Raw genomic sequence first — 18968 nt, forward strand, 5'->3', positions numbered from 1 at the left:
AAGTTGTTATTGAGCATGGAAGTTATGGACAAGGCAAGTGTGTGGATTTCGGGGTCGGCAACTCATCAAATTGAAATGTGTATTATGTTGAGAGGTGTATTATGTTTAATATTTAGAGTCAGAGGAGATTTTGGAGTTCTTAGGAGTCAAGGAACCCAGTGGTTTCAGTTGGCAGTGATGTATTTTCTTACAAAAGGCAATCTTTCCGAAAAGGGCACCTAATGGATTTGAGGGATTCACAGGAGATTTGCAGAGTTTTGATAAGTCATGAGCACATTCACTGTAACAAGTCTTCTCTCTTAAATCTTGCTACAAAAATCCATCAAATCAAGATTCAAATTACATCACAAATAGCAAAAATTATGGGGTCTCTAGTGGCATAAAGCAACAGCTGGCAATGGAAGAAGTTGAATGCAATCTTCTCTAGAATTTTACACCCATTCTTTGCAGGGGTGATCACTCAACAGTTTCGAATCCAAGGGATCTAGTTAATTCAAATATAGAGCAGGGTTAAAGGAGGAAAATGCTGTGCACTAATTTGATGAGGTAATGGAGCCTATGAGCCAAATAGTTGAACCAACAAGTACAGGTTTGGAGGATACTACTAGTCGCTATGCTCATTGATGATTCAAATGATGTTTAGAGTTTTTCATGCTAGGCATATACTATAGAATACATAGCATAAACAAACACTCGATAATTTTGCACAAGGCCATTTTTTGTTTTGGGCCTCTAAAAGGATCTTGTATAAATTGTTTAACTGTTATTTTGTTACTACTGGAGCTATATCATGATGTAATATGTGTTGAAGCATTTGTTGCAACCTTTTACTAACACAATTTAACCAGCGAGTGTTTCAAAAAAAAATCATCTCATGTGTTGTTCATATAACTTTAGTATGATATCACTGACTTAGATCCATCTTAACTCCAGATCTACCAAGCACCAAGAGGGATCAAATCTCTTTTCACCCTAAAAGAGGTTTGCACCTTAGATTTGATCATTTTCGATGCTTGGTAGATATGGAGTTAAAATGGATCTAGACTGGTTTAATTACCAGCCTCGAGCCATCTTAACTATGAATCTACCAAGCGCCGAGAGGGATCATATCTCTGTGAGGTGCAAATCTGTTTTAGATTGAAAACATATTTGATCATTCTCAGGGCTTGGTAAATCCAAAGTTAAGATGGATTTCGGCTTGTTGTTAATAAATTAATATTCTTAACTAATTAGTTAGGACAAAGAGAATTCAAAAGAAAAAATCTGAAATATTAATAATTTATAATATCAATGTAATGATGCTGTCAACTTTATTAAAAACAAAAAGGTTATAATTACTTTTGACATATATCTAAACTCTTTGTCCTCATTGCTACTAAAAATATTTCCTTGATATCCCATAGAGATTAAAACAAGTTTTAAAATAAAAATGAGAATATTTCATATATAGAGATGTAAAATTTATATAATTATTAATATTTATTATTCATATTAATATGAAATATATGATGTATATTTTTTTATTGATACATTTACTTTTAGTTGTAGTTGTAACATAAAAGACATTCAAAAATGTTGACGAACTTACTTATCTTACATTACTTAATTACATTACACATATCTTCCCTATACTAGGTTGTAGAGTGGGGCACAATTAATTATTTATTTTATTTTATTTTATACATTTTATTTTATTTTTATGTAATTTTATGGAGTCAAAATGCTATTATTATTATTATTGTGTACTTTGACCGAATCAAAATGTTCACAACAAAACAGGATGGGACATCTCTTCCATACTGAGCTGGAAAGTGCCTCTCCGACACAATGATGTTCAAACATCCATATTTAGATGGCTAATATTTTAATAGGAATCTCTCTGACCTTCGTCTTGGGGAAAAATAAAAGGCATATATGATGCACTATGATCCATGCTATAATCATAATGTTACACTGATCTAGTAGATGATTAAGATGTCTGTAAATCTATCTCAGGTTCAAGAAACTATTCAAATGTATTCTTGCTGTATAGACAAGTGAGACAGTCGAAGTGGTGCAACCCAAAAGAACTAAAATTTCATAAGGAAAACGCTGAAGGTGGCCTATTACAAGCTAGTTATGGCTAATTGATACTCGACAAATCAGTCCTGATAAATGTCTGCATACTACAAATCCAAGGCCACTTATAGTTATTTAAAAATGCTAAGGTCCATCTTCCACTCCCTGCCTGCACACAACTGCAATGCCGTTTGCAAGGCAAATATAAGTGATAACTAATTGAAACTCAAAATATTAGTCCTGAAAGATGTTCACAACCTGCACTTCCAAAGACAACTTGGAGTGACCACTGAGAAGGTAAGGTCCCTCTTTTACTTGCCATCTGCGCACAAATGCCTTGCAGCTTGCAAGGCAAAATAAGTAAGAATTGCATCTGCACCAGCACGTTTAATACAAAGAAGTGATTCCATCATTGCCTTTGTCTCATCCAGCATTCCTTTAGCAGCTGCAGCTTTAATCATTGAGTATTCACCTGAAACCTGCATAAAACAGGTATACTGATTACATTACAATATATGTGGCTCTGGAATCAGACAGTTTTAAAAGAACCAAGCATGCAATGTAAACGTATCAATGTGATGTTGTATGTGCTATGACCCACTCTTGACCTTGATGAACGGTAGAGACAAGCGGGCTTGATTCCTCACATTGGGCTTGGTTCCTCACATTGATTGAAGGAGGACCATTCCCATAAGATTATGGTTAACAAAAATGAAAAAAGAATAACATCACAAGTTGTTAAGACCTTGTTATGTGTTCTCCCACAATGTTTAACCATTTTCAAACTAATGTAAATAATCTGAACTTGGAAATTAGCATAATTGGCTTAACAGGAAGTGTAAACTATTCCTAAACGGCTTGCTGTGAAGCACAGGAATTCTAGTCAAATTAATCAATCATTATAGAGGTGCATCCATGTTACCTGGTATGCAGATATTGGTAATGATGAGTTGTCTCGGAGAAGCCTGATCACATCCAAATAGGGCATAGCTGGCTTGACCTATCCTCGAAAACATGAAACCCATTTGAATCTCACAATAGAGAGCTTGAACGTGAAAAAGAGTAACAAGATCATGTTTGTTAAGGAAAAACACACAAAAGAAGCATGCATACTATTAGAATATCAGCTCCCTCGTCTTCATCAGTACCAGATTCAATAAGAGCTTCTTAGTGGTTTCTAGGATTCATCTGATAACTGCTTATTGAAGTTGAATTAGATGGAAGTATTCATTCAAAAGTAATCCTGAATTCTTACAGCATACCAAATAAAACTTAGAAAATGGTAAGACATCATATGTTTTCTTGTCTCCAAATCGTGGGTTAGAATGAAGAGCTTTTCTGAAAGGTCCATAATGCACTTGCATATCTGTTTAAAGACACAAGTTCATAACATTCATGGAACAGTGATCTCCATAAGTCTTTATTGAAACATCACATTCTACCATTAAGAGTAGGAAGTAAGTGTAAGAACAGTAATGAGATGGTTTAATGAAAGGTCAAGAAGGTACTTTGCTGTATATGACATAATAGACACATCCTGAAAGCCTTCTCTATCTAATGCAACTCGAATGGCTTCAACACGCCCATCCATCATATCACTTGGACTTACAACATCAGCTCCTGCCCGAGCCTGTCTCAACATACCATTTGCAAATCACTAGTGTTATGCAATCAAGGAATAAGAGTAAATAAAATAAAAGTCAAGAAGATTTGAACACAATGTACATTAAATGAAGTGAAAGAACATGAGGGCAGAAGATTTACCTGGGCAACGGCCTGCTTACATAGCTGATGGACTGTTTCATCATTCATAATCACCCCTAAACAAAACATGCAGATGTAGAAACACTGAAAGTTACATCCCAAGGGAAAAGTAATAAATATAGAAATGGAAAAAGAAGAAATTAAGTAATTATAAGGCTTACCATCTTCTCTAACAATTCCATCATGCCCATCAGACGAGTATGGATCCAAAGCAACATCAGTGTAAATCACCTAGAAACAAAGAAGCGTAAATTATTTGTGCCCTACATATCATACACCATGTCAAGTTTTGAAGAAGAATTAAAGTGTGATGGTAAACACATTAAGATCCAAAGCTTACCAGATCTGGATACTTGTCCTTGAGAAGTCTTATGGCTCTAGGTACAAGCCCATTTTCATTGTAGGCTTCATCCCCTGTGGGTGACTGATTAAAACAGTGTTCTGGTTCAGACATTGCTAACCAGAAAAAAAGAAAAGAAAAGACCATGCACAGAAAAATACTGAACATACAAACCTTCAGAGCATCAGGAATTTTGGGGAAAAGCACCAAACTGTTAACACCAACATCCCGCGCCTTATATACCTGCATAATAGCAGCGAATTTGACCTTAGATTCAGCAGAGTGAAACTGAATGGGAAAAAATGTTGTGAACAGAATAACTTGAATATTCTAACAAAGTGACCAGCTAATCATGCATAAATATGAAAGCATGACCATTTAATAGAAAATATCCATCAGCAATTAACATTCTTAGAATGTAGTCTTGAAGAACCTCTTCAATTAATCCATTCTGCCAACCAAGCCTGAAACAACCTGGCATTGCTCCTATTGGGGTATCCTCTTCCCCTGTAATTGAAAAAGAACAGCAACTCCAATTTAGAAAAAGGCTGTTTTGTGTGCTTGTTAGAGAAATAAGAATCAAATTAAACAAATATTTATTATATCAAAGATACCATAGCAACAAATTGTTTTATATCAAAAATACAAAAGCAGCAAATTGTTCACTAACCTTCATGAATGAAAAGGGGAAGGATAAAATTTGCAGGAGATATAGTTGTTTCCTGGAAGGCAGCTCTCAGAGTAGCTGATTTGCGGTTGCGACGAGGACGTTTCAACATTGGCTACCAAGAAAATCAAAACATATATATGTTACATGCACCATCATTGTGAACGTCACAGCCATGTCTTCCAAAGTAATGCCTAACCAGTTTAATTCCATCCATCTTCTTAGTTACAAATTATAATTATATCCATGCATATTTATCATGCAAGATAATTTTCAGAGAATTTGAAATTCAATAAAATGCTGTGTTTGGCATATATATACAAGAGGAGAAATAGCTGGAGTTCCACGTGGAGAATGAGGCTTGGGTGGAGCAGCAGGCGCTGGGGGTGGATTTCCTGCTATAACAGCTGCCTCACATTCCTCAATAGTTTGTCTTGTTTGTGTCACATTTGCAGCCTCTGCTCTTATTAACTGCTTTTTCACAGGTGATCGACTTTTAACGCACAAGGAAGATGGCTGGCAGAAGATGCCAGTACGCCGCAAACCAACATAGCCCACATTATTTATGTGTTCCACTGTTATAGTGTTAAAAGGTGCACCAACCACTGCAAGGGCCATGATTACTGCTATGCTCCAAAAGAAAGATGGTCGCTCACTCTCTTATTAGAAGAGATATCCTGATTCAAAACATAATAACCCTGATGAACAGGAAAAACCTCAGCCAATAAATATTTAGATAGGATAAATTATACAGAAACTAAAACAAAGAAGACAAAAGTCGATTCCCTCGAGCATTAAAGTTTCTTTCACAGCAAAAACAAAAGGGTAGTGGCAAAAATTATAGTTGCTGTTTCCTCTTTCTTTCCTTTTTTCATTATTTTCTTAGATATTTGACAGATTAGCAGCAACTTTAGTATAGAATTCAGAACCCTAGGAAATTGACAACCAATGTAGCAACAACTGCTAGCTTATGAAAAGCTTATGAAAACTTAAGCAATCAGTGCGAATAAAATTTTCACTAAACAAAGAAACCTGAGACAAATAAGTGCCTTGAAGCCACAAAAAAGCCAAGTTACAAAGTCTTGCACAGTGATAGAGTCTATTAATCATGGCAGTCAAAAGCCTAATAAACTAAACCAGTGAAAACAGAAAAATTAAGCAATCAAATTACAAAGCCAATGAAACCAGAAATAGCTAAATACAAAGTTCAAACAGCAATTGCAATCAAATTTCAGTGGTTGAAACATTTCAATACTCTGAAGCATGTTCTAACAACTAGGCATGACTATATCAATGCCAGTTCAGCCACTTGAAAACTAAATAACAAGTGGATATCAATAAAACTAAATAGGTCCTTTTTCAATTGGATTTATATTGGGTGGTTGCAAAGAATGATTGGTGTTATCTCACAGGTATTCCTTAGAGCAGAGTCCCAAATTTTCCTAACCTAAGGGGATTTCCCTGCATTTGATTCCAATTTATCGTTTTGTATGAACAGTCTGATTTGGATTAGATTTTTTATCCTTTCTTAAATTGATAACCTATTCAAATTAAAGCTCAATTCCAAGGTGACACTGATCTTACAAATATCATAAGATTTCATCTGGCTTTATCCAAATTGCAAGATACCATATAAAATCAAATATCGATACCCATTCAATAGTGGTTTATGCAATCACGAGTCAAATCTAAGTAAACAAATTTGTTATCAGAACTCTGATTGCATCATGAAATTATTACATAAATAGCACATATGTCCAACGGCAAGATAAATCGAAATCAAGTTCGCAAGTGAGACCATGAAACCAACTTATGTAATGATGAGCCCATGCCAAGGGATTAATGTTTCATTAACATCACTATTCAAATAGTGATAAGTCATCAGCAAATTTATCCAAGAGATCCTTTATTTCAGAATAGTGTGAATTAAATGTAATTGGAATATTTCCCAGAATAGTCTTCCTCACCATAAATTCATCATGCCATAATTTGTGTACCAATTTAAAATATCTATTTGATGATATTTGAATCTGATAACCAGCCATTTTTAAAGAGCAATATGCATCATAAATTTGCAACCATATTTGTTAATGAAGAATTCCAACCATGTATAAGTAATAACAAATGTTGCTTAGGTGAGAATGTTATCATATTAGTTTGCTTCATTGACCAATGATATAAACAATGATCGCACAGTAGAGAGTATGGTAATGAAACCACGAAATTAGAGAAAATGTTCGATTCACTGGACACACATTAAATCATCCATTTGTTATGTTTTAAAAATATTTAAATGAGATACTAAACACTTTCTTTATTCAATCAGGTCTGCCAAGGATGATTCAGTTGCAATGCATGAAACCCACAATCAATGCTTTATATCACGATTTGGGGCAAATTTGCTTTCAAACAGATCGTTTGCAAGTTACTGAATGATATTTTCTGTAATAAAGAATATTCATAAACAAAGATTTTCACCACAGTTTTAAACTGAACATATGCAAATCAATGTCAGCACCAATATCTGTAAATTTTGCATGATAACACCATCAATGTCACCGACTCACAATAGGTATCCAAATTGATTTTAATGATTTGCTGGCCTGGCAAAATAATTGTAAATGTATAAAGTTCAAAAGAATCTGAACCATTTTGTAAAAATTACCACTGTTCACAAAACCAAGCCATACCCCTTGAACCCCGACAAGATATTAAAAAAAAGGGCAAAAGGTACTTCAATTATGAGACACAGGCAGAAAAGGCACATATCACCTTCAGCAATCAGAAAATAAAGATTGACACAAATTATTGTCATTTAAATGCTCACGAATATAATTTTATGTGGTGAAGGGAAAAACAAATTTTTCAGATTAAATTTTTGATGTGTCTTTGATATGGTTTAAATGCTTTGAAAAAAAATGGTATTAATCATAAAAATCAATTAAACCAAACAAACTTACCAGTTGGGATTTGAAACGTTGACGAAAAATGGTTTTCACTGTGGGTTCTCCGATTTCTAAGTTACAAGATATTAACCACAAAGGTCTTAAATCTATAATCATTTCCCTATGCGGAGGGGATACATGGAGTGAAATCATTTTACTCGAAAAATTTAGGGTGAAGATAGCAAGAAGAGCTGCAGAAAATCTCGCAATTGAGCTCTTCTACTATCAACATTCAAAATAGTCCTGATGATGGATCCCTGTTGGGATTTGAAACGTTGACGAAAAATGGTTTTTACTGTGGGTTCTCCGATTTCTAAGTTACAAGATATTAACCACAAAGGTCTTAAATCCAGAATCATTTCCCTATGCGGAGGGGATACATGGAGTGAAATCATTTTACTAGAAAAATTTAGGGTGAAGATAGCAAGAAGAGTTGCAGAAAATCTCGCAATTGAGCTCTTCTACTATCAACATTCAAAATAGTCCTGATGATGGATCCCTGTTGGGATTTGAAACGTTGACGAAAAATGGTTTTTACTGTGGGTTCTCCGATTTCTAAGTTACAAGATATTAACCACAGAGGTCTTAAATCCAGAATCATTTCCCTATGCAGAGGGGATACATGGAGTGAAATCATTTTACTCGAAAAATTTAGGGTGAAGATAGCAAGAAGAGCTGCAGAAAATCTCGCAATTGAGCTCTTCTACTATCAACATTCAAAATAGTCCTGATGATGGATCCCTGTTGGGATTTGAAACGTTGACGAAAAATGGCTTTTACTGTGGGTTCTCCGATTTCTAAGTTACAAGATATTAACCACAGAGGTCTTAAATCCAGAATCATTTCCATATGCGGAGGGGATACATGGAGTGAAATCATTTTACTCAAAAAATTTAGGGTGAAGATAGCAAGAAGAGCTGCAGAAAATCTCGCAATTGAGCTCTTCTACTATCAACATTCAAAATAGTCCTAATGATGGATCCCTGTTGGGATTTGAAACGTTGACGAAAAATGGTTTTTACTGTGGATTCTCCGATTTCTAAGTTACAAGATATTAACCACAAAGGTCTTAAATCCAGAACTTACCAGTATTTATACCTGTTCAATAAACCTTTTTGTACAGTCAAATTAAACTCGAAATTCGTCCCTGGAACGGGCAAAGAAATGGGTGGCTCAAAACTGGCAGAGAAATGGCCAAGAGCTGTAGGGATGTCACTAGTGACTCGACTGTGGAAGGATTGTTCATGGAAATGAGTGGAGATCCGCGTGTAGTTGAATCAAGTGGAAGTCGTATGGGGCCAAATCGGCGAGGTCCAATGTTGTGGATGCTAGGGTTCTCAGCCGAGTGAAATGGCTGATGATGTCGTCGGTTTCGGCTGCTAGCTCCAGGTGAGCTTGGAGTGTGGCTGTATTAGCTTTTGCATATGGATTAGAATGGTGAGCTCAAATCTCGATGCCCTGATTCTTGACTTTGGATAACACAATTTTACTCAAGTTCTTTTTTCTTATCTTTTGATTTTTTATTTTTTTATTTTTTTAAGGAATTAAATTCCCAAAAACAATATCTAAGTTTAAAATCAAACAAATTAAAATCTAAAAGAAATTAAAATCTAAATCTAGATAACTCCAAAATGAAATTCATTTTTTAAATAAAACCTAATTTAAACGAAAATCAAATTAAGATCTAACAATATTTAAATCTAAGTTCAAAGAAATTCGCATACCCGATCTAAGAGAGATGTTTCCCATGATAATGGTCTCTCCCCTTGCAAGCCCCTGATGGATATAGGAGGGGCACTACTTGGGAAACCTGACCAAGATAGCATAGTCTCATTTCTCCCTATTCTATGCTTACCACTTTCCATCTTACATTACAAGTACTATATTCCACCTTCCTTGGTTCCATTGACCATTGGTTCTCTGGGATACATTCTCATACCTGAGTAGGGCTCGGAACTTTGCAATGGGAGGTTGATGCAGTTAAAAGAACAAGAAAAAACATATTATGGCAACAATTAAAAACAAAATAAGATCAAAATGCAAAAAATGGTCAGGACATACACATTAGCACATGGGCAAAAGCCTAGTATGTGCTCTACCTCATTTATTATGGCCATCACCGGTGCCTAAGCAAATGTTGCTCTTCATATTATGAGAAGGAACCGTTGCATGTCCAAACCCCTGGTGAGCAATGAGTTGTCTCACCATTAAGAGAGCAATAATCGTTATACATCATACAAAGCAAGTTCTAACCCTTTGAACTATGAGCAGTGATACAAATAAAAAATCAAGAAAACGTAAAAGGCACGCAAGAGGGGTGGAAAAACAAAGGTCGAGTTAGTAACTCATGCATCCATAATTGCTCCCTCCCCACATCTATACACTCAGGAAGAGGAGCCCATCATAGTTGGTCCCTTTGACCATGCCACTTGGCCATGAAGTCTTTTCCCCATCATTCCATTGTTATTCACATGATACCTATCAATTGAAGGGTGGACCAAGGACATGTCACTTCCCCTTGGGGGCTAGAAACACCTAATAGAGTGGTCTATTAGCCACTCCTACCTAGGGAGGTAACACCATTGTGAGTTCAAAGCCTTAATTTTGGAAGGGAAGCCTTATTTGAAGTGTCAAATTGCCCATTTCTTTAAAGCTTGGTTCACTTAGATGCAAAAATGATTAAATGTACTTAATGACGTAGTTGTTATCACTCGATATTGTGCGTAATTGTCAGGTGATTCCACAGCCATGGCTTGGGCAAATTAACTAGGGCCCAAGTCTCTTAGAGGAGCATATTGACAATCACAGGTGGAGCCTTGAGAGCCATGGGACTCCAAGTAGTAGCATAGCATCATACATATATGTGGGCACCTCCAGCACCCACAGCATTCTAGCACTTTACCCTACATTGATGGATTTTATTGGATGATGCACGTAGACCTAGCATGCCCCCAGCCAGCTTAGCACTCTTAGAGGGAGGGTAGTTGATCCAGGGCCTAGAGGAGGATGGTCTCACACCTTGAGACATGGGAGGGCTAGCACCAACTTGATAGCCCCCAACATTAGAGCAGAGACCTGCATTTTGAACACTTGGAGACCCATGAGACCACTTTTGTGCCCCAAGATCAAAATTGGGGTCCACAGAGAAGCATTGACAGAGACCTAAGGACCAACCTTTAAGAGGTGATTTTAAAGGGCTTCTACCCACATCTTGGAACCAAGGAGCCTCAACGCTAGCCCTAGAAGGGCTTCCGCATGCATGATGTCATCATTCTCTCTCTTATGACTCGAATGTGTGGGCAAGAGTTATGTTTTATCTACTAGGTCGACGTGTGACCTAGCTTGTGTCTAGCACATTATTTTATTGTTTCAGGGGGTGTTAGGCTAAAATTAGAAGTTGAACTCCTCATATAAATAGAGGAGACATTCATTGTAACAAACCATCATCACAACTTGGAGATTTCGGCCTCTTTAGAGAATTTGGCCCTCTTCTCTTGTGGTAGAGAAGTGACCTATGAAAGCACTTTGATATTTGGAGCAAATCATTTGTCTTTGGGGCTATTGTCTTGGATCAATGGATGAATTATATTGCATGTTGTCTTTGTAAGTGAGCTTATTGTTGAATATCTATTTTCTTTATGTCTAATGTATGGAATATACTGAATTTAGGGTTTTGATATTGTGGCCCAATTTGTTGAATATCTATTGAATGGTATCTAGGTGTCGTTATTTGCATGCATTACTCATTAAATAACATGTGAATGATAATCATAATAGTGAAACTTGATTATCTCTCCCATGAAACTTCTTGATCCATTGCATAGATAATTGCAGGGGTTGTTGGTGCTAGGGCATCAATTATCCTTCCTCTTTAGAACTTTATAGTCATTTATCAACTCATAGACTCCATCCACCCAAGAATAAGGCATTGGTCGTCCAATGTTGATGATCATTTTGACTTTAATCCATAAATTTTCTCTCTCCTCTCCTTGCCCTAATTTGGCCCCTTTAAGGCCAAACAACGAAGCTAGGGCTTGTGTGAATTCCTAGGGAAGAGGAATTTCCGAAGTGAGAGCCTAAATGCCAAGAGGATAATGGTTGCCACAAAATCCTTCCTTTTGGTATGTATTCACTTCAATTTCGTCCATAAATTTATTTGCCCTAGTTACTAGCCCTAAGTTAACCATAGTTTGGATTTAGCTTCAACTTGGGGACTTTTTGAGGGCTTCATGTGCCTTGTTCTTATTGAAAATCATTATTGGAAACCCTTTATCTTTGCCTTGACCTTTGGCCATCCCAACACTCAACCCACTAATCAAGCCATAGGTCTTGTGCCTCATCTAATAGGCCTCTATCAAGAAAGTTAATTACCTCCTATTGGAACCTTGAGCCTAAAGTGTGTCTTTCTTATATCGTATACCTAGAGTACATATTAGGTGACCTTCACATATACCAGGACTCCTACCATCGATGAAAATTTGTAAAGAGCAGGGGGTTTTGGCTATGGTGACAGTGGGCCAATACCCCATTGTTGTCTCTTAGTCTAGTAGCCTTGTAGAGTGCCCCTCTCCAAGGCCTGCTAGAATTTGTAGCAACGGTACATATTGGAGAGATATGATCTATGGAGCATATTGTGTTTTGGAGCTTTGTTCTCGTCTTTGGACAAGTTGCCTTGGATCAATGATTGGATTGTACATGCATATTATCTTGTAAGTGCTTTTTTATTGAAAACTTTTTTATTTCATGTCTAATGTATGGAATAAATTGATGATCTAGGTTAAATATCATGCCCTAATTTTGTTGAATATCAATTGTATTGAAAACTAGGTCATATTATTGCATGCATTACTCATTGTATGATATGTTAATGGCAATCCCCTTAGTGATCCTACATTAGACTTCCCAAGTGAATTTTGATCCCTCACAAATGTAATAGTTAGGGTTTTGATGCTAGGGCATCAAAATATCCTTACTCCTTCGCAAATTCTAGCCAACCTTAAGAATCCATAGACTCCATCAACCTTAGACTAGGCATTGACCATCCTTTGTTGATGATCAAGTCAACTATTATCCATAAAACTGAATTTTCTCTCTTTCTATAATTTGGCCTTCTTAAGGCCAATAAGCCTAGCTAGGGCTAAGTGTGAATTGGCTAGGAAGAGCAATTCTTGGTCTTGGAAGGTCTCAACATCAAGGGTTGTAGTGGTTGCCTCAAAATCATTCCCTTTGGTGGTCATTCTTTCCATTTTCATCCATAAATTCTCTTGCCCTAGTTGTTTGCCCTAGGATAAAACCCTAGTTTGGTTATAGCTTCAACTTGAGGGCTTGTTGAAGGTTTCATGTGTCTTTACCTTGCTAACACTCACTATTGGAAACATTTTCTTGGCTCCTTGACCTTAGGTCATCCCAACTCTCAACCTATCAATCAAACCCTAGGTCTTGTGTTGCCTCAATTTGGCCTCTCTAAGGAAAGCGAATTGCTTCTTCTTCATTGTTGGAGCCTTGTACCTAAGTTGAGCCTCTCTTAGAAGCTTCATAGTCACCTTATACCTTGAAAACTTCAAAACCTAGAATATCCATTGTAGGTGACCTTATGTCGAGACTCCTCCCATTGGTGAAAGTTCGTAAAGAGCAGGGGTAGTAGTTGTGGTGATAGTGGGCTACTACATTATTGTTGTCACTTAGTCTAGTGATAGCTTTGTAGGGTACCCCTCTCCAAGGCCTGCTAGATTTTGCAACAACATTGTCTGTTGTTCATTTCTAGTTGTTAAAAACCTGATTTAGTCGTGTATTTTAGCTCATAAAATCAGATTGGAAGTGTTTAAGTTAATGCATTAACTGTGAAGTTTTTATTGGAGACTAAAATCAGAGTATTAGCTAAGTGTTTGAAGAAAGTCCTGCAAGAGAAAACTAGCTAAGTCATGTGTATTTAAGCTCATAAAATCAGATTGGATGTGTTTAAGTCAATGCATTAACAATGAAGTTTTTATTGTAGACTAAAATTAGAGTATTAGCTAAGTGTTTGATGACAGTCCTACAAGAGAACTAGCTCGTAGGTGAAATTCTAACATGGTATTAGAGCCAAGTTTGCAAAATAGTTGAGAACAGTAAATTAAACTGGGATTTGTAGTTGAGAGAGAGTTTGTGTTCATTCTTGGATAGATTTGAAATCTTGTGATGGTAAGCATGTCAATGACAACAAGGTTGAGGGTGGAGCATAGGTTGAATGGGACTGGTAATTTTAGCCATGGAAGTAGAGGTTTGCATTGGTGTTTTAGGAGTTTGAACTATGGGGTATCTTTGAGAAGACAGTGACACTTCCCACTAATCCAATATAGTTGGTTGATTTTAACAAGAGGAATGTTAAGGCCAGCAGGCTCCTTCTAGATGTTATTAAAGACCACCTTATTCCCCATGTTTCGAGGAAGACTTATGCCTTTGAGATGTGGGTTACCTTAATTAAACTTTTCCAGAGCACTAATGAGAATAGAAAGATGGTGTTGTGGGAAAAACTAAGGCAAACTAAGATGACCAAAATTGACATTGTATCCTCATACCTCATCAAGATCACTCAAGTGAGAGATGAGTTGGCAACCGTCGAAGAAACCATCTCTGATGAGTCATTGGTTAGATCAGCCATGAGTGATTTTTCCAAGGAGTGGGATGCCTTCATTGATGGGATAGTTGCCCATGAGAAATTTCCAAATTGGGGAAGAATGTGGGATGATTTCCATCAAGAGGAGATAAGGCGAAATGCCAAGAGTGGTGGGAAGTGTGGTGGGGAAGAAGAGGAGAATGTTGCTCTTACTACAAAGAGCAAAGGCAAAGGTAAGGTAAAGGGAAGTGAGGGATCTGCTTCTATGAAGGACATGAGCAAAGTGAAATGCTTTGCATGTCACAAGACTAGTCACTATGCAAGCCAAGTGTCCATACAAGAAGAAGAAGAAAGAGACTTAGGAAACAGTAGTAGCATCAACTAAGATTGATGACTTTGCTGAGAAATTTGAGAAAGATTTTTCTCTTATTGCCTGTATTTTGGATAGTAGTATTGTTGTGTATGAGGATAGTGGGTTATGGCTAGTGGACAGTAGAGCATCCAGTCACATGACAGGGATGAGGTCAGTGTTCCGCGGTATTTCAAAGACAGGCTCAAACTGCCCTGTGAGTTTTGGAGCTAGCACCACACATGCAATGAAGGGGGTTGGATGTGTCAGATTTTAGCTAGAGTCAGGGGGACTTCTAGAGGTGACAGGGACATTGTTTGTTCCAAGACTGACAGTACACTTGCTCTCAGTGTCAACCTTGAAGGAGGATGGATATAGAGTTTTGTTCTGGGATGGATAGGTGCTTCTATATTCATAGAAAGAAACCTTGGATGCAGCAGTAGTGCTTGGCATCAGACAAGGGCAGTTATACAAGTTGTTGGGACAGCCTATGGGTGTATCCGAGGGGATCTTGGATACATGATCAGTGTCAGTTACTAAGAGGGGACATGTGACTAGGAAGAGTGAGTCTTCAGGTACTGCCAGGAGACTTAGTTGGTATGACGTGGCATTGATAGATGCTCAGGAGTGTGACTCCTCGAAGCATTGTTGGTTTTGGCAGGCTCTCAGCTCAAGTTTCAAGTCAAGTAGCAGGACAAGCTTCAAGGTCAGAGGGAGCAGCTACAGGCACTAAGATGGGCTTCGAGACAGATCCAGGTGATGGAGGTGCCAAAAGTACCTCCCTCGCTAAGAGGGAGTGTTAGTTTTTTGTAGCTTGGAGGTACTTCTGCATTGGTAGTGCCTAGCATGTAGAAGTGACTAAGCACATTTCACTCCCTAGACACTTTACTTTATAAAGTGATTTTATAAAGTTGAGAAGTGTACCTTTTTAATTAATGACTAAAAGGTGATTTTTTATACCCCTGATGGTAAGTATGGGTCTTCATTATCCATCGATACACAGTGTTCTTCGACTTATTGCTAGATGGTAAGGATGTTATTGACTTTATAAAGTTGGGACACTTAAGTGATGTAAATGGACCCAATGTCAAATTAATTCATGACTATTGATCTTGAGATGGCTAGATAAAATCTCGGCCATTGAGATCTAGGGTTAGGGATTTTAGTCATTGATGAGAAATAAAAGTGAAAAGGAAGAGTGAAGACGCACATTATTCTTCATGAGATTTGGAGAAGCGAAGAAAGATAGCCAAGGGAGAAGTTCAACAAAAGGAAGAGTATTACAGCAGTTGGTATAGCAAGGAGGGCACACATTCATAAGCAGAGAAGGGAACACTTTGCTGGTACGAATTCAGAGGCAGTGGATAGGCACGAAATTCGAGGCAGTGGACAAGGAGTTTTTTGAGTTGCAAACAAGTGTGAGCTTCAAGGGACCCACTACAAATTTCAAGAGAAACTTGTGCAGTTGGCGTGAATTTAGAGGAGGCTGAGGCACAAAAATTTGGGCAGATCTGGGTAGGAAAAGCAAGGCTTGAACAACACAAATTTCAAGGGATATGCAGAGTTGAGATTGGCACACTTTTCTAGGAAGATTTGGCACAGAAAATGAGGTATGCCAAGCACTGAAATTGAGGGGTTGCTGGCACAAATTTTAAGGAATAGCAATAGCATTTTTCCCAAGGAGTTATGAGCATGAAATCTGGGAGATAAGTTGGTTGTTTGTTGTCATTTAATGCTATAATAAATTCTCAGATAAGAAATAAATTTCTCTCTTTCACTGGTTTTCCCTTCGAGGTTTTTCCAGGGGCTTTGCCAAAAAATCCTTGTGTCAAATGTGTGTTGTCTACTATTCATTTTCAGCTGTTAAAAGTCTGATTTAGTCATGTGTATTTCAACTCATAAAATCAGATTGGATGTGTTTAAGTTTAATGCATTAACTATGAATTTTTTATTGGAGACTGAAATCAAAGTATTGGCTAAGTGTTTGACGAAAGTCCTACAAGAGAAAACTAGCTTGTAGGTGAAATTCTAACACAAAGACCATCAAATTCGCCACCATGCATTTGGAAGGACAAGCTCATGATTGGTGGTAACATGAATTGATCACCCTGGGGCATTCCAACATCACTTCTTACATCGACTTCACATAAAGGTTGATAGACGATTTGACAAAAAGGATCCAGAGATACACTTCGGGGAGCTAGCACAGCTCCAGCAGACCAGAACCCCAAATGCCTACATTTTAGAATTTCAGTGAGTAGTTGTTATGGTGACAAACATATCTAAACAAACGTTGATCGCGCTCTTCGCAAAAGGTTTAGTCGAACCACTACATCGTTGGGTCAAGGCCTTTAAAACCACAACCTTACAAGATGCCATCACTAGGACACAAGGCATGGAGGACACAATACCTAAGGCTAAATTTCCATCCAAACCATTCATCACTCAGAAGAACATAGATAAGAGGTCATTTGAGAAGTAGCAAGTTAGGAAGGACGTGATGGAAGACGAGACTCGAACCAAACTGAGAAGGAAGAAACTTTGCTTCAGTTGCAAGGAACCATGGGAACTAAGTCACAAATGCTTGGGCAAGGGTGAGGTCCACTATATTGAGGTGTTGCCAGACAATGACAATGAAGAAGATATAAGGCCAACACCAAGCAGTGAGCCTAGCAGTTCAGAGGGAGAGCAGTCCCATGAGGGAGCTAAAGGGGATGAGAGGCCTTGTATGGGGATTTGAGGTGGTACTATTGCCACTCATTCTAGAGTCCCTGGATACCACACCTTCAGGATCAAGGGGGTCATACAAGGACAATGAATCACATCCTCGGTTGATGGGGGGAAACTCACAACTTCATCGATGCAACCTTAGTGGCAAAGAGGTATTTCCACAAAAGAGTTTGAGGTCTTTAACTTTGTGGTGGTTGATGGGTACAACATGACATGCACAAAGAAGGTTCCACACTTGAATGTGACAGTAGGCAATTACACATTTACTAATGGCTTCTTTGTAGTGGATCTTGAAGACACCAATGATGTATTGGGGGTACAGTGGTTATACAGTTATATTCATTGGGGAAGTTCTCAATAAACTACTAGGTAATGGAGATAGAATTTGGGGCCTCAAATGGCACTAAGGTAATGTTGTAGGGTATGTCCAATGGTGCTCCTCGAACTGTATCAGCTAAGAGAATGGAGGCTATATTCAGGCATGGAGATATAGCTTGCGCAGAAGAATGTCTAATTACAAGTCAGAAGTCGTCAAATAGTAGCCAACAGTATCAGGCAAATATTCAGTTATTGTTGAATAAGCATGACTAAGTTTTTGGAGAGATTCCTCTAGGGAGACCCCCTGACAGGGGTTTTGAGCACACCATAGAGCTAGAGGAAGGGGCCATACTAGTGATCACCAATACCACACCCTATAGGCATCCAAAGAAATTCAAGGATGAGATAAAAAAATTCATCAAAGAATTGTTATCCATGGGCCACATTAGACCTAGTTTGAGTCCATTCGCTTCATCAGTAGTTTTGGTGAAGAAAAAAGATGGTACCTAGAGGATGTGCATTGACTATCGAGCCTTGAACAAGAAGACCATCAAAAACAGGTACCTCATCCCAAGGATTGATGAGCTATTAGATGAGTTACATGGAGCAGTGTATTTCTCAAAGATTGATCTTCGATCAGGTTATCATTAGATCTGAGTCTGAGAGAAGGATGTGCATAAGACAACCTTCAAGTGCCACTATGGGCATTTTGAATTTTTGGTCATGCCATTTGGGTTGACCAATGCACCGGCCACCTTTCAGTCATGCATGAATCACATCTTCAACAAACAGTTGAGGAAGTTCTTATTGGTATTCTTTGATGACCTCCTCATATACAACAAAACATGGGAGGAGCATTTGGGACATTTGGATGAGATTTTGGGTATTATGAAGGAGCAGTCACTTTATGCCAAGGCATCAAAGTGTGAGTTTGGGATGACCGAGATCCTTTATTTGGGCCACGTGATCAGTGTGCAGGCACTACAAGTACATCAGGAGAAGATACAGGCCATACTGGATTGGCCCACACCTAGGAACCTTACCAAGTTGTAGGGATTCTTTGGGATTTGCAGCCACTACAGGTGATTCATTAAGGGATTCTCTCAGTTAGACGCACCATTGATAGAATTAACAAAGAAAGGGGCATTTCAATGGACAAAGGAGTCAGAGAGGGCATTTAACAAGCTCAAAGAGGTGATGAG

The 18968-nt window shown here is 37.9% G+C and overlaps 1 pseudogene across 1 annotated transcript in view; it reads right to left on the reverse strand.

Annotated features, from left to right (window-relative positions):
- Positions 1 to 2051: 2051 nt before the first annotated feature.
- The window catches only part of LOC149254898 (delta-aminolevulinic acid dehydratase, chloroplastic-like), a 28476-nt pseudogene continuing 11559 nt past the window's right edge, over positions 2052 to 18968 (reverse strand). Inside the window, exons 2-13 of the transcript XR_016267197.1 lie at positions 5151 to 5527; positions 4833 to 4944; positions 4596 to 4669; positions 4337 to 4405; positions 4163 to 4246; positions 3984 to 4053; positions 3823 to 3878; positions 3567 to 3688; positions 3348 to 3424; positions 3172 to 3246; positions 2981 to 3058; positions 2052 to 2537 (exon numbers count right to left, since the gene is read on the reverse strand). The product of XR_016267197.1 is annotated as a delta-aminolevulinic acid dehydratase, chloroplastic-like (transcript). The remainder of the gene's footprint in view (positions 2538 to 2980; positions 3059 to 3171; positions 3247 to 3347; positions 3425 to 3566; positions 3689 to 3822; positions 3879 to 3983; positions 4054 to 4162; positions 4247 to 4336; positions 4406 to 4595; positions 4670 to 4832; positions 4945 to 5150; positions 5528 to 18968) is intronic.

This window comes from Pinus tabuliformis, chromosome 7 (genome assembly GCF_031772625.1).
Source record: "Pinus tabuliformis cultivar Carrire ecotype Pingquan chromosome 7, CPIR1, whole genome shotgun sequence".
Taxonomy (NCBI): domain Eukaryota; kingdom Viridiplantae; phylum Streptophyta; class Pinopsida; order Pinales; family Pinaceae; genus Pinus; species Pinus tabuliformis.